The following is a 16515-nucleotide window of genomic DNA, read 5'->3' as shown; positions in this document are numbered from 1 at the left end:
GTCTGTCTCTGACGATCTCAAGAAATGGAATATTGTAGCTAAAGGATTCAAAAGGCGCATATCTTTTACTGTGGATGGAAAACCCCTTTTATAGTATCATTGTAGTGCTCATACACGTGTTTCAATGCATATGCATGTTTTCCTTGGTGTCCTAGGAAAATTCAAGACGAAAAGTTTCTCTGACACCATTCCTTACGCAGCCATGCAATTCTTTGACGTGGCAACCTGAAAACTTCTAAAGTACAATTTACCTGCTGGACATGCCTGCTGTCAGCGACACAAACTCTCAAAAGGATATGATAAGATCAGTCGACCGACGTTCACTCGGCCGGGCTTCACCTGCTCAACAGTGTCGTTAGGCCTGCTGGCTCGTCCCTTCAGAGCTTCCCGATTGTCCTCAATTATTTGACTGAGTGTGGTGCTCGGTCGGCGAGACTAGTGGTTGCTTATCTTTCTTTATGCAATCGTCCTTTCAGCTAACGAAAAGGAGCTATTAGGGACAAGATAATCGCCCCTTCAGCTAGTGAAAGGATTGCAGAAACAGACTTAATCATCCCTTCAGCTAGCGAAAAGGATGACACAGGAAGCGAGTCGACATGTTCGGTGCATTCGAGGAATGAGGTATTGTGAAAGAGTACATCAATGGACGAGAAGGACGTGCGCAACGTTCGAGGGACGAGAAATCGGGGAGGAAGCCTGCTCGAGGAGAATGTCAGAGTTGGATTTGGGTAGGCTCAATTTCGGATGACCTGAGTATCACCCCAAGCGAGCGAGATCGAAGAACACCAACTTGGAAGTTAATCTTGAAGACCCGAGGTGCCTCACTTGTGATTGAGGGCGCCTCCAGCAAAGGCGCAAAGGCACCTCAAAGGTGTTTGAGGCACCTCAGATGAAAAGGCACGGAGGAGCCTTGTGCAAGCTCGGAGACGCCTCTAACCAGACAGAGCCGTTGGCTGACCGTTGGAACGTTGATAAAACTTTATCCACATTGGAGGTGCCCTGAATGGCTTTGGAGGTGTCTCCAAGCAATGATAACTTTTTCCAGGAGGTTATAAAAAACCTCCCGAAGGAAGGAATTAATAATAACTTTTGTATTCAATTCTTAGTTAATTTCTGAGCTATTAAAAAGTGTAAGAGACTTCTCCACCTTCAACAAAGGAGATTCTTTTGAGTGGAGTTTTGCAACTGACATAGATTAACAACCACCTAGGTTGCCAAGTAAAAATCCTAGCCTTCTTACTTATTGTTTTTATAAGTTGTTATTTCTTTTAATGTTAATTGTTTGTGTTTAACTAACTTGTATCCTTACTAAGTTCAAAAAGTAAGAGATTTTTCTAACTTTGATTTTAGGGCTAGGGCCCACCATTAATACTGTTGGATTTTGTTGGATCGTAAAGTTCGCTAGAAGGGGGGATGAATAGCGATCGTCGAGAATTTGAAAATCAAATCGAGTACGCAGCGAAAATAACAAGCACAATGCTAACAAAATCAATTTTACTTGGTTCAGAGCTTTCGTCGACTCCTACTCCAAGGCCCGCACATGAGAGTGCTTTCGTTGGACAATCACTAGTAGTTCGTAAAAAGATTACAGAATAAGTACAAGAATTTGTAAAATGAAATTACCGACAACAAGAAAATAAGGAATGAATCGTTGGTTATTGGAGAAGCTTCGTAGCGTAACAAGAGCGTCTTAGGAGCATCGTGCACGAGAGCAATCACAAAGAAAGATTGTGTTAGAAGTTCTTGTGCAAGGCTTCTTTTATAGGAGTGCTCCGGGCGCCCGGATCCCTTCTGGGTGCCTGGACCTTGTCGTCGTCCAATCAATCGGCGCGCACCAAGCTGTCGAGATAAAATTTACCTTCTGGGCGCCTAGACCAGTTCCGGGCGCCAAGACCACTCCGGGCGCCCGAACTTTCTTTTCTAACAGGCTGCTTTCCTGCAAGACAAAGTTAGTCCGAGGCAAATAAAACTTATACTACCTGCAAAACAAAGTGTTAGCACATTATAGTCAAATAGAGTAGTAATTAGATTATGTCTCCACGAGACCAGAATCTAGTCACGATCTCAACTTAGTTTTCCGAAATAGATCTAAGTTGGATCGACGCCTAAGTTCCCTAACTAGGAACGCGTCCTCATCAAGTCACTCACCTCCAGTGACTTACATTCACTTACCATTCTACCAGATATTCGGTCAACCCATCGACCTGTTTGGACTTCGTGCCAGCTATCCGGTCGACCCGTCGACCTAGCTGGGCTTCATGCCAAACATCCGATCAGCTTGTCGGCCTGTCTGGACTTCGTGCCAGCTATCCAGTAGTATGTCGACCTAGCTGGGCTTTGCACCAGTTATCCGGTCGGCCCATCAACCTAACTGGATTTCTTGCCAGATATCTAGTCGGCTGTTGACCTATCTGGACTTCTCTTGCACACTCAGTTAGATCGTTAGATCACAACAAACTGAACTTAACTTACTTTGTCATTCATCAAAACCTGAGTTAGACCGTTAGTGCTAACCGCACCAATAATCTCTCCCTTTTTGATGTAATAACAACCTGGGTTAAATTAGTAAAAAATTTGCAAAAATAACTAGATAGATTTTGGTTTTAGATTATTTTTGGTGTTTTTGTCTAGATTTTTGAGATTTTTTATTTTGGTGTTTTGTCTAAATTTTTACTAACTTAATCCACCTAATCCTCCCCTTTTGGTATTGATAAAAAAAAAATGAAACAAGTCACGAAAAAAATTGGCTAAGTAAAGCAACTAAAAAACTTGACAGTAGAAAAATAGTCAGGATTATTTGGGGAGTTTAACATTAGAAAATAAGTCAATTAACTTTTGAAAATAAAGTATTTTTCAAAGGTAAAAAGTTAATGGACTTGAAAAGACTAAGTTAATAAAGTGATTTTGAAATTGTTTGCAAATACTTAGTTTTCAAAATATAAGATTTTCAAAAAGCAAGAATATGATAAGTAAAAATAACTTAAAAGATTTGAAGTTGTTTTAAAAAACTACTAATTTTTCATAAGGTTTGTAAAAGAAAAAAGTTTTTACAAAAATAATGAAAATAACTCGATTTTTAAGATAACTCCTGAAAACTTTTAAAAGTCTTTTTCAAGAAATAAAAATTTGAAAAAGATATAAGGAATGATAAAATTGAATTAAGATTTTGAAAACTATGCCAAGTTATTTGAAAAATATTTTTTTTAATTCCAAAATTTCAAAACTTAAACGGTAGGTAAGTTGTTTTTTTTTTTTTAAAAAAAAATATCGTTGAAAGTAATATTTCAGAAATTTAAGCAGTTAGCAAACTGGATTTAAAAATTCATCTTTTAAAATACTTTTGAAATTTGTAAGGTTATAACTTTACAATTTTGAAAATGCAAAAGAAAAAATGAAACAGTTTTCAAAAATATTTTAAATATTTAAAGTTATTAATTCTCCTCCTTAACTTATTACTCTTCCTGAATTTATTCCTCCTCTGAATTTATTACTTCTCCTGAATCTATTACTCCCCTTTAACCTAGCACGTTATCTTTGTTAACAATAAGAGTTTCTACCTTAGTGCCTAGGGAATTTACTGTTCGTAATACTAATATTCATCAAAATTATTTATATCTTATTATGATTGTTCACTTACGTTTGATTAAATAATTAATTTTAGATTTAGGTTTAGGTGTATGAAGTTAATCTTTAGTTTAAGGTTGAATGAAATAATTTGGTACTACTTAATTGATTAACTTTATCAATGGTTAATAAATAGAGTTCTTTCATTAATAGTTAATCATTATTAATGATTTATTGATTAACTTTTACTTGACTCAGTTCAATAATTTAATACTTATTTTATTAAAATAATTTATATTTCATATTAATTGATTGATTTAATGAGTGTCTAAGTTATAATTTAATTTTTCATTTACATCATCCTATTTATTAGATTTAACTTAAACAAATTAAGTCAGTATTAATTGAGAGTTAAATTTGTTAAAATTATTAAATAAAATAAAGTTAAGGTTCAAATTAAGTCAATCTTTAATTGAGATATGATTTAATTAAAGTGAAGTTAAAATTTTGATTAACGTTTTAATGTACAGTTAGATTTGTTTTACAATGAATTAGAGTAACAGTTTTAATTAGGTTAAATTAAGGTATTGATAAGTCAACCTAAGTTCATAAATAAGATTAGACTAAAAAATTAAGTTTTAATTATCTACTTATTATTTAATAAAGTTTAAAGTTTAAGTTAATTCAATGTTGATTGATTTATTTTTTTATTAATTAAGTTTTAAATTAAGTTGTAAAAATAATTTTCAAATAATTTTAAAAAGGTTTTTAAAATAATTTTTAAAAGTTTTTTAAAAAAATATTTGAAATATTTTAAATAAGTTAGGAGATGGGTTGGTTAGGTTATTTTTTTCTAATTAAGGTTAAGAATTAAGTAAATTTAAATTAAATAAGTTGTTAAATTTAAGTTGAATAATATAGATTAGAATTATTTTTAATTTTAAGTTTAAGTTTAGGTTTAATTTAAGTATAATTTAATTTAATTTTAATTTAATTTTAAAATTTAATTTTATGTTTAAATTTTAAGTTTAAAAGTTTAATTTGATGTTTTAAATTTTAAGTTTAAGTTAATTTTAAGTTTTAGATTTTAATTTTAATTAATTTAAGTTTTAATTTGAAGTGAATTTAAATTTTAAGTTTTGATTTTAAGTTAATTTAAGTTTTAAATTTTATTTTTAAGTTAGTTTAAGTTTCAAGTTTTATTTTAAGTTACTTTAAGTTTTAAGTTTTATTTTTAAGTTAATTTAAGTTAATTTATTTTAATTTAATTTAATTTATTTTGATTTAATATATTTTAATTTAATTTAGTTTAGTTTAATTAATTTAATTTAATTTTGATTTAGATTTAGATTTTAATTTTAATTTTAATTTAATTTAATTTAATTTATTTTATTTTAATTTTGATTTAGATTTAGATTTTAATTTAATTTAATTTAATTTAATTTATTTTATTTTTGATTTAGATTTAGATTTTAATTTAATTTAATTTAATTTAATTTATTTTAATTTAATTTAATTTAATTTAATTTAATTTGAATTAATATTTATATTTAACTTAATTTAATTTAATTTTAATTTAATTTAATTTAATTTTAAGTCTTTAGTTATCTTATCCGATCTATGTTTTCAATCGGGAAATCCTATAATTTTTGTAAGATGAGTTAAGTTTAATTTTAGGATTTGATTTAACTTTGTTTTAGATTTAGGTTCAGCTTTGGACTCAACAAACAGATATTATTTGGATAAATTTCTAGGCTATGGTGAGTCATTTGGACATCAAAGTAACCATGCATTCGAGATTTTTCAAATAGTCTCATCCACTAGACTTACTACAAAACATTGGTCTAACTAGTTAGGATTCGTAAGGGGTAGCTTCAGTTAGTTCCACTAAATCAAATACATCAGATCGAAGCCATATCTTCCTAAACATGCGTAGACAGAGCTTCCCTAACCTACTATCTTCCAAAACTTCACCAGTACCGTATGTTAAGTTAAACTTTTGTCTCTTTTTGATCTAATCCTAATTATCCTACCGGGTAAGTTGTTATTTTGGATGTGCCAACTAATTTGGAGCCTCCCCTAAATTATTGATTTTCCTTTTAAGATTTTTGTATAATTAAAGTTAATTTTATTTAAAATTAATGTTTATAATTTAAATTTAAGTTTTAAATTTTGAATTAATTAAATTGGTCAAATTGTCCTTTTTTAAAGGAGTATATTTAATATTTAAATTTTCTTTCAATCTTAATTTTATTAAGTTAAGATTATTTTTAGTGTTTAAGTTTTTATTAGTTTTTAAATTAGAATTGTTTGAATTATATTTTTTTTTAAGTTTTATCTTTTAACTTTGTATTAATGGTTGATTTTGAATTTTCTGGATTATTTTTATTGAAGTATTAATTGTTGATTTTGAATTTTATGGATTATTTTTATTTAAGATGTTATCTTTAATATTTAATTTTGAATTTGTTAACTTTGATTTTGATTTTATTAAAGTGTTTGGATTTATCCTTATATATATATTTTTAAAATTTATATTATAAGTTGAATTTATTAGATTAATCTTATCTTTAAAATTTAATTTTTTTATTAATTAAATTATCTTCATTTTGGATAGAATTTTCTAGATTGATATTGTCTAGATTATTAAATAATATATTAAGATATTTATTGATTTTATCTAAATCTTATTTTTAAAATTTAAATTTGAATTAATTGTTTCTAAATTTTTATTTAATTTTAAGTTTTCTGAATTAGTTAATGTGTCTGAATTGAATTGATTTGGTCAATGTTTTGTTTAACCAAGTCACGATGCCATTTTGAGTAAAGTCTTGATTGAGTTGATCAAAATCTAGATTGTCATGCAACGATTAGAAATAATTTCATAATTATCTAGATTATCATGTAGAGAATTTAAACTACTATTGACAAAGGTATTTTGGTAAATTATACGGACCTTAAACGCATCCCCTAATTCAGTAGGTTTCTCCGTTGGATTTGACTCGAGTTTAGATTCGATTTTGACTTGATTCTCTAACTCCGACGGTTCCTCGTGAAGTTTGTGTTGGATCGTGAGAGTCGATGAAGAGGGAGGGGTGAATATCGATCTAAAAATTTGAAGCGAGTACGTAGCGGAAAAATGAAAATAAAACAATGCTAACACAAACCAATTTACTTGGTTCGGAGTCTTGGTCGATTCCTACTCCAAGGTCCGCACTCGTCGAGTGCTTTCGTTGGGACTAATAGTTTGCAAACAGGTTTACAAAATTGAGTACAAGAACTATAAAAAAAACGAGCAATACCGACAACAATAAACAGAACTTGAGCGGCAGGTTGTCGGAGAATCAGCGTCACAAGAGCAAAGCGCAATAGAGCGTCGTTGGAAGATGTTGTTGTTGTATTTTGCTCCAGGGTGAGACCTCCTTATATAGGATGCTCTGGGCGCCCGGATCCCTTTCGGGCGCTTGGACCGTGACGTAGGCCCGGCCAATCAGCGCGCTCCTCGTGATGACAAGATAAAATTTTGCCTTTCGGGCGCTCGGATCCCTTCCGAGCGCCCGTACCACTTTTCTCCAGAAAGTCCTCCTGCAAGAAAATGTTAGTTCGAAGCAAAATAAAAGTTATATTACTCTGCAAGACAAAATTAGCACAAATATAATAAAAGAGTAATAATTAGATTCTGTCTCACCGAGACCGGAATCTAGTTACGATATCAACTTAGATTTCCGAAATGATTTTAAGTTGGATAAACACCTACTGTTTCCTCAAACGGGGAACGCGTCTTCACCAAGTCACTCCCCTCCAGTGACTTACATTAACTTACCTGCCAGACATCCGGTCAGCCCGTCGACCCGTATGAACTTCGTGCCAACTATCAGGTCAGCCCGTCGACCTAGTTGGACTTCGTGCCAGTCATCCGGTCAACCCGTCGACTAGTCTGGGCTTTATGCCAGCTATCAGGTCAGCCCGTCGACCTAGCTGGACTTCATGCCAGACATCCGACTAGTCTGGGCTTCTCCTGCAACACTGAGTTAACATAATAAATGAAATAGTACAATAAACTTAGGGTTACCTCCTTAGGGGTGTTTAGCTTCACTCACTAGGACTTCCATTGCCTGGCTTCACTCACCAGGATTTCCTCCACCTACCTTCACTCACGAGGGTCTGACTTCACTCACCAGGACTTTCTCCACCTAGCTCCACTCACTAGGGTTGACTTCACTCACCAGGACTTCCACTACCTAGCTTCACTCACTAAGGCCTGACTTTACTCACCGGGACTTTCACCACCTAGCTTCACTCACTAGGGTCCGGTTTCACTCACCGAGATTTCCACCACTTATCTTAACTCATTAGGGTCTGACTTCACTCACCATGACTTCCACTTTGCCTAACCTTTGGTTAGGACTTATCTTTGCTAGTCATCTAGTCTTGACTAGACTTCTCTCTCCCAAACATCAAGTTCTGTTTGAGTCAACCCTTGGTCAAATTGATCAAATTAAGGTATATTGTCAAACATCGAAACCCTAGAGGTCGATTGCACCAACAGTTTGGTCAGGCAGGTCCAAAACTCGTGGGCATCCTTGACCTTTCCTATCCTGCATGTAACTTTGTTAGGTAATAGATCTGAAATTAACTTTATTATTTTTTGGTTTGCTTCCGAGTTCTGGGTTGATCGTCTAAGTGCTATGTCGCCATCAAAGTCGTTCATAAAGATGAAGCTTTCTATTTGCATCCTCTATAAATTGAATTCGTGCCTCTCGTATATCTCATATGGTGGTGGTTCGTGGATGCTCCGTCCTTCTTGAATAGACATTAATATACTTGCAAAAATATAGACAAGAAGCAAATTCCAAGACTTTGTCTTGAGGTAAGCAGTGTGGGAGATACAGAAATGAAGATATTTCACCAAATTTCTTTTATTAAGAAAAATAATAAAATAATAAAAAATAATAAAAAGTATTCTGACAAATTTTACTAGATGTGATATTTCATAAATTCTAATTAATGGTGAAAAAAATGAGAGTGAATTTTTCAAAAAAAATGGAGGGAAAAAAATGAAACGCAAATGATATATAATTTTTTCTTTTAAAAAGACCTCCTTTGCCTGATTGGTGGTTATACCAATTTAGAGCGGTACCTGCTCTGATGCCACTTGTTAGATCGTAAAGTTCGCTAGAGGGGGGGGGTGAATAGCGATCGTCGAAAATTCGAAAATCAAATCGAGTAAGCAGCGAAAATAACAAGCACAACGCTAACAAAAATAAATTTTACTTAGTTCGGAGCCTTCATTGACTCCTACTCCAAGGCACGTACGTAAGAGTGCTTTCATTGGGCAATCACTAGTAGTTCATAAAATGATTACAGATTAAGTACAAGAACTTGTAAAATGAAATTACCGACAACAAGAAAAATAAAGACTGAATAGTTGGTTGTCGGAGAAGCTTCGCAGCATAGCAAGAGCGTCTTGGAGGTAGCGCGCACGAGAGCAATCGCAGAGAGAAGGTCTTGTTCGAAGTTTTGGTGGAAGGCTCCTTTTATAGGAGTGCTCTGGTCGCCCGGATCCCTTCCGAGCGCTTAGACCGTGACGTCGGCCAACCAATCGGTGTGCTCCAAGTTGTCGAGATAAGATTTGCCTTCCGGGTGCCCGGACCTTCTTTTCCAACAGTCTGCTTTCTGCAAGACAAAGTTAGCCCGAGGCAAATAAAACTTATATTACCCTCAAAACAAAGTGTTAGCGCAATTATAGTCAAATAGAGTTGTAATTAGATTTTGTCTCCACGAGACCAGAATCTAGTCACGATCTCAACTTAGATTTTTGAAATGGATCTAAGTTGGATTGACGCCTAAGTTCCCTAACTGAGAATGCGTCCTCACCAAGTCACTCCCCTCCAGTGACTTACCTTCACTTACCATTCTGCCAGACATCCGGTCAGCCCGTCAACCTGTCTGGACTTCGTGCCAGTTATTCGATCGGCCCATCGACCTAGTTGGGCTTCGTGCTAGATATTCGGTCAACCCGTCGACCTGTCTGGACTTCGTGCCAGCTATCCGATCGGTCCGTCGACCTAGTTGGGCTTCACACCAATTATCCAATCGGTCCGTCAACCTACCTGGATTTTTTGTCAAAAATCCGGTCAGCTCGTCGACCTATCTAGACTTCTCCTACACACTCAGTTAGATCGTTAGATTACAACAAACCTAACTTAACTTACTTTGTCATTCATCAAAACCTGAGTTAGACCGTTAGTGCTAATCATACCAACAAGTTATTCGGCAAAGAACATTCAGCTGTTGCTTGCTTTTGTTGCACCAACCTCTACGCTCGGGTAGTTATCAGTAGCTCCAAGTCTTCTTGCGATAAAGTGACGACGGTGAGTTGTTCGCCTTCTTCCATTCTTGCATTTCAGATTAAGGTAATATTCCCATAGATGACATCAAATTTGATCATGTATGAAATCGGGAAAAATGGAGCACCGGGCACGTGGAGTCGAGGTGGCTCTGTTGTTGACCATGTGAAGACCGTGAACAGTGAACTAACTGGCCGAGCAATCCTGCGCGTTAAAAACAAAGAGTAGAGAAAAGAAACGTTAGCAATCGGGTTAGGGAGGAGTTCCCGGCGCAAGCTTTCCGATGCTCAAGTTAAGTCACAGGTGGAGAAGAAGAATAGTGATGCTGCGAGCATAGTAGAAATGACTAGCGTTGTGTAGCATCGGATACCTGTGTCTCTAGATGAAAATCGCCTTTTGTAGTGTTAGTTTGTCTTCTATCATATTCCTCTTCTTATCTCGGACGTTGTGTGGGCAATGATCTACCAAGATGAGAACCACCAAGACACCTTCCTTCTTGCAAGTTTCGGCCACCAACCTTCAAGCTCCAAGGGATGCTAGAAACAAAGCCTCCTATCTCTCCTTCTTCCTCTAACAAGATCCGGCCACCAACCAAGCTCCTTGAGATGAAGATGTCGCCGTCCAAGGAAGAAGAATAGGAGATGGAGAGGAAGAGAGGGGTCGACCACCAACCAAGGAAGAGAGGAACCAAAGAAGATATCTTGTTATGAGATGAGACGCCTCTACCCTCTCTTTTATATTCCTTGATCTTGACAAATAAGGAAAGTTTTATTAAAAATTTTCTTATTCTCTTTGCCAATGAAAGGAAAGTTTAATAAAATTTCCTTTCAAACTATATATGATCGCCACCTTAATCCTTTCAAACAAGGAAAGTTTTAAACACAAAATTAAAATTTTCTAATTTGTTACTGGAATTTTTTAAATAAAAAATTATCTTTAAAAAATTTCCTTCATGGTTGATCATAAAAGGAAACTTTTATAAATTAAAATCTCTCTATTAAAACATGTGGATGATTTACAAAAAGGAAAGTTTTCTCTAAAATTAATATCTTCCTTTCAATCTACAAATAAGGAAAGATATCAAATCTTTTCTTAATCTTTTGTAAAAAAGAAAGATTTAATTTTAAAACCCTCTTTTAAATTATGAGGATGGTTAAAAAAGGAAAGTTTTATCAAAAATTAAAATCTTCTTTTTAACTACAAATAAGAAAAGATATCAAATCTTTCACTTAATCTTTTGTAGAAAGTTATAAAAGGAAAGATTTAAATTTTAAACTCTTTTTTAAAACCATGGCTTCCACATAAGAAAGATTTTAAAAAATAAAATCCTTTTTAATTTAATGTGGTCGGCCAAACCAAGCTTGGGTTCAAGCTAAGGCCGACCACCTATTTAAACCATCTCACCTTGGTTTGGCCAGCCCTAGCTTGGGCTCCAAGCTAGGCTTGGCCGGCCACCTTAAGGTGGGTAAGAAGGTGGGTATGAGTGTGTATAAGACTTTATAAATAAGAGGCTACAATAGGGACCGAGAGGAGGAATTAGTTTTGGTCTCCCGATGAAATTAAGCTTCCCGTGTTCGCCCCGAACACTCAACTTAATTTCATCAATAATAATTCATACCACTAAAAAATTATTATTGAACTACCGCACCAATCCCAAATTATATTTTGGACTCCTTCTTATCATGAGTGTGTTAATCTCCCTGTGTTTAAGATATCGAATGTCCACTAATTAAATGAGTTACTGACAACTCACTTAATTAATATCTAGCTCCAAGAGTAGTACCACTCAACCTTATCGTCATGTTGGACTAAGTCCACTTGCAGGGTTTACATGACAATCCTTATGAGCTCCTCTTAGGGACATTATCAACCTAGATCACTAGGACATAGTTTCCTTCTATAATCAACAACACACACTATAAATAATATCATTTCCCAACTTATCGGATCTTTTGATTTATCGAACTAAATCTCACTCATCGATAAGTTAAAGAAATAAATACTAGATATATGTGTTTGTTATTATATCCGGATTAAGAGCACACACTTTCACAATAACAAAGATCTTGTTCTTTTATTCAGTCAGTATAAAAAGAACTTACCTTAAATGGTCCTGCTCAATACACTCAGAGTGTACTAGTATAATTTTATAGTTAAGATAAACTAATACCAAATTACACTACGACTATTCCAATGGTTTGTTCCTTTCCATCTTAGTTGTGAGCTACTGTTTATAATTTATAAGGAATTCATAACATGATCTTCTGTGGATGACACCACACACCATGTTATCTACAATATAAATTAATTGAACAACATCACTTAGCATACAAATGTAAACATTTGACCAATGTGATTCTTTATTTCAACATAAATGTTTACAAAAAACTAGACTTTTAGTATATACTCTAACAATCAGTAGCTCCAAGTCTTCTTGCAACAAAGTGACGATGGTGAGTCGTCCGACTTATTCTATTCTCGCATTTCAGATTAAGGCAACATTCCCACATATGACGTCAAATTTGATCATGTCTGAAATCGGGAAAAATGGAGCACCAGGCACGTGGAGTCGAGGTGGCTCTATTGTTGACCATGTGAAGATCGTGAACAGTGAACTAACCGACCGAGCAATCCTGCGTGTTAAAAACAAAGAGTAGAGAAAAGAAACATTAGCAACGGTTAGGGAGGAGTTCCCGGCGCAAGCTTTCCAATGCTCAAGTTAAGTCACAGGTGGAGAAGAAGAATAGTGATGCTGAGAGCATAGTAGAAATGACTAGCGTCGTGTGGCATCGACCAGTTCGTCCTCTGCGCCGTGACGACCATCCTCGAATTCCTCTGCTTTTCCACTGCCCTCGGCATCTTCTACTACTCCGACACCAGCCAACCCAGCGCCGAGCTCGCCAAGGCACAGAAGACGGTACTGACCTCCTCTAAGTTGATCCTTTTGCTCGATTTCCTCTGCCGCTTGGCACTCCGGTTTCCCTTCCTGTCCTTCCTAGCAATCACGATAGCCGCGGTTGTGCTTGCCCAGTTAGTACTTTTCCCATTTCACAGAGCACATATCACTACTGCTGCTGCTCTACGATGAACAAGAAAAAGAAAAATCGAAGCTATAGAACAAATTAAAGTTTGCGTATCAAACCGTTCAGCGTGTTAAAATTATGTATGATCGTTTTATCGTTGTTATGTAACTACCTAGTTTTGATTGTGATTGTTCACTATGGCAAAAGAGGAATTCGTTCGTTCTAGCGTCTCCGTCAATCCATCTCAAGACCAATACGGAGGAGGTAAATCACGGACGATTACTAACCTTTGGAATAATGACTAACACATAAGGGAGGTATTTATCTCGACTTTACCGAGATTTAAAGCCCAAATCTCATTATGACAATACCTCATGCGCTAATCACTAGATCCATCTAAGGGGACTTGATTGAGCTAGCCATGAGCTGATTATCCTACTCTCTTTCTCATGCTTACTTCCTTGCTGATTTCTAACCTTTGATGATAACCAAATCCAGCAAATCCTCCTCTTGCTGGCGAGATCAATCTCTTGTTATTTCCTCTGTTTTTAGGAAAGGAAGGGGTGGGTCGGCCCAACTGAAAAAAGTGGCTAACCGGCCTAAACAGCTTCGGCCTAGTAGATCTGATTCAGCCCAACATTGCCTATCATTTCCTCTGTTTTTAGGAGAGGAAAAGAGAAAAAATAAAATAAATGGGGCATGCAAGTGGAAGAAAGACAACGAGACATGTCCTTGTACACAATTGTAAAATCCATGCTCGGGATCATAAGGTCACAAATTTCATGTATTATAGTCCGCTATGAATTTATTAACTATAGTCCATATAGTAAACGTTTATAAGAAAATCTATTTATGTTTATTTACTTATATATAAGATTAATTAATTAAATAAATTTTAATAATTCATTAAATTAATTAAATAAATTTAAATATTTATGTATTTAATTTGTTTATTAATGTTATTCATCAATAAAATTATTATTTATAAATAAAGAAAGTCTTACAATAAATAAATAAGATTGTAATATTAAGATTGCAACACTACTTTTCATAATGCACAAAATCACGTACAGACTTCATGTGGACTTTCCTTCTTGTTTATTAATTACCTTTTTAACTTCTAATTGGAATTGTTCTAGATTCAAGCTACAAAGGGCCCAAGAAATGGTAGGAGAAAAGAGTACTTTATCACACCACAAAGATTCGCTATGGATCGGAATAAAGAAAGAATGAAAAAATAAATTATTCATGGGTTATTTAATCCTCAGGTACATTATTTATTATACTCATTTTTTTTCTTCTTCGTTCGACTCGATCTACCCAGCGTTCATTTGAATATTGATCATTAAAAGATGAGCCATCGGTTAAGTGTCTCTGGTATTGACAAAGTCATTGGAGGAAGGTAGAGCTGCTAAAGAAAGTCATCATGAGTTGATGGTAGAGCTGCTAAAGAAACTTGTGGAGCTGTAGAACAGAATTGCTGAACAATACCAGGAGGGTTGAATCACTTGGAGAGCATGCGAGGAGTAAAAAACAAGGACGCGGTCAGAATAGAGGCTGACGGTGCTTCGACTTATTCACATCTGATGTTTAAATCAATCTCTCTATCTGATGGAGAAAAATATACAACAATAGTAGTATAATGAAAATAGATATATATTGATCCTGTCCGAAAGTAAGAAGATAAATATTGAGATGTGACGGCTTCGTTGACTGGCTATAAACTTCGTTCTGCTCTGCAAAATAAGTAACGTCAATGCTGAGCCAGGAAAGGAGTCCCGGCGTTGGCTCTTCGATGCTCAAGTCAGTCACCGGAATAATAGAAGAAAGCGGAGCAATAGTAACTCTAGCGCTAATAGAGAATAACACGTATCTCCGTTGGTGATAGGCTCCCTTTTATATAGAACCCTGGTGAACGACGTGCATGCTTCTCGAGGCATGGACACGTTCTCCAATATGTCCTATGAAAGGACCTGTTGGGAAAGTACCTTTGATATTATACCCTAATTATTAGTAATTAGCTTTAAGAGCCAATTATGAGATGATTAGGCCTTTTGAGTTACTCATTGAGTTAGACTCAAATGAACCTACTTATTGGATTGAGTCCAATCCGAATTAGACACATTGGATTAATGGGGTACACTCAATGGGTTAGACTTATTGGGTTAATGGTTAATTCAATATAATAATCCAACCCATTACGAGAAATACAAAGAGACAAAAACCCTTGGTATTTATTGGATGAATATAAATAGGTTTTTGATTAGATTTTCATTAGATATGAAAAGTGTGACTCTTAATCTTCCCTCTTATTCCTCCTTCCTCCTTGGGTGATTTTTGCTCTTGATCGAACCTCCATGAGTGGCTAGCACCATGAAGGTGGTTCTTTTCCGAAGGCTTTGTTCGTGTGATGAACGAAGGATGTGTTTGTGTGGATACCGTAGAGGCGCGGACGCTTGATCGCGTTGAGATATGCATCCAAAGAAAAAGTTACTGTCGAGATTGCGAAGGGCATGCAACAAAGGTATACCTCTCATGTAAAACTTAGCATATGATTATTTTCTCCTTCACATGGATCTTCTGGAGAGGATTTAGTTAATTTTCCGCTGCGCTTAAGCGTGTTTAGCACTCTAGATCCCTACACTAACAGGATATGCATATCCCTGATAAGACAGTAGAAAGTTCCGCCGTACGATACGCCTATCGACCATGCCTCGTGTCAGCGTCACTTCTCCTAGAAGGATATCTAGAGATACGACAATGGTCCCGCTGCTTGGCCGAGCGGGATAACCACTCGGTCAGGACTCCTCCATTTTATCAATGACCATGTCCCGCTGCTTGGCCGAGTGGGGTAGTCGCTCGGTCAGGAATCCTCCACTCTGTCAGCTTCAGAGAGATGGCAAGGGCCCCGCTGCTTGGCCGAGCTGGATAGCCATTCGGCCGAGGTCCCTCGACTCTGTCGACTTCAGTTGCTCTTCCTTGTAGTGTCTGGTTATAGTCTTCCAATCAGACAAGTTTTTCGGTCTCAACATCCTGCTGTTATGCACTAAGCATCTGATTATTTAATCATATTATCCCGAGCTAAACGGGTGATCTGTCTGGACATGTCTCCCGTCGGTCGTGCACTGACTGTCCCAATCGGTCGTTGCAATTGTCCTCCATTCAACCCTTTGACAGTCTGACGTTGATTACCTTGAGTTTGACCTCTACCTTGGCAGTTGACCCCGTGCCAGATGAGCCTCTCTATAGCGCCGCATCATATGCAAATATGTGCATGCGTGTACCTTGGCTTGTAGGAGTGAGCTCTTTATATAAAATGGAGTGATATGTCATGTATGCGACGGTCAGAGGGGATGTAGGGGATGTTGTGCTTTTGATAGGATATTGTATCCCGGTAAGGAAGATATCCCATCGTCGTATCAGAGGGTCACACTACTTATATCTTAGACTGTGGGAGATCTCGTGGGATCACGCTACTGTTGGAGTGTATACTGAAAGCCTAAGCTTTGTAAACATTCATTATGAATAAAGAATCACATTTGGTCAAATTGTCTACATTTAGTTGTAGTTGTTCAATT

The sequence above is a fragment of the Zingiber officinale genome, chromosome 2A (genome assembly GCF_018446385.1).
Source record: "Zingiber officinale cultivar Zhangliang chromosome 2A, Zo_v1.1, whole genome shotgun sequence".
Lineage (NCBI taxonomy): Eukaryota > Viridiplantae > Streptophyta > Magnoliopsida > Zingiberales > Zingiberaceae > Zingiber > Zingiber officinale.
Note: the sequence above shows the minus strand (reverse complement) of the source record.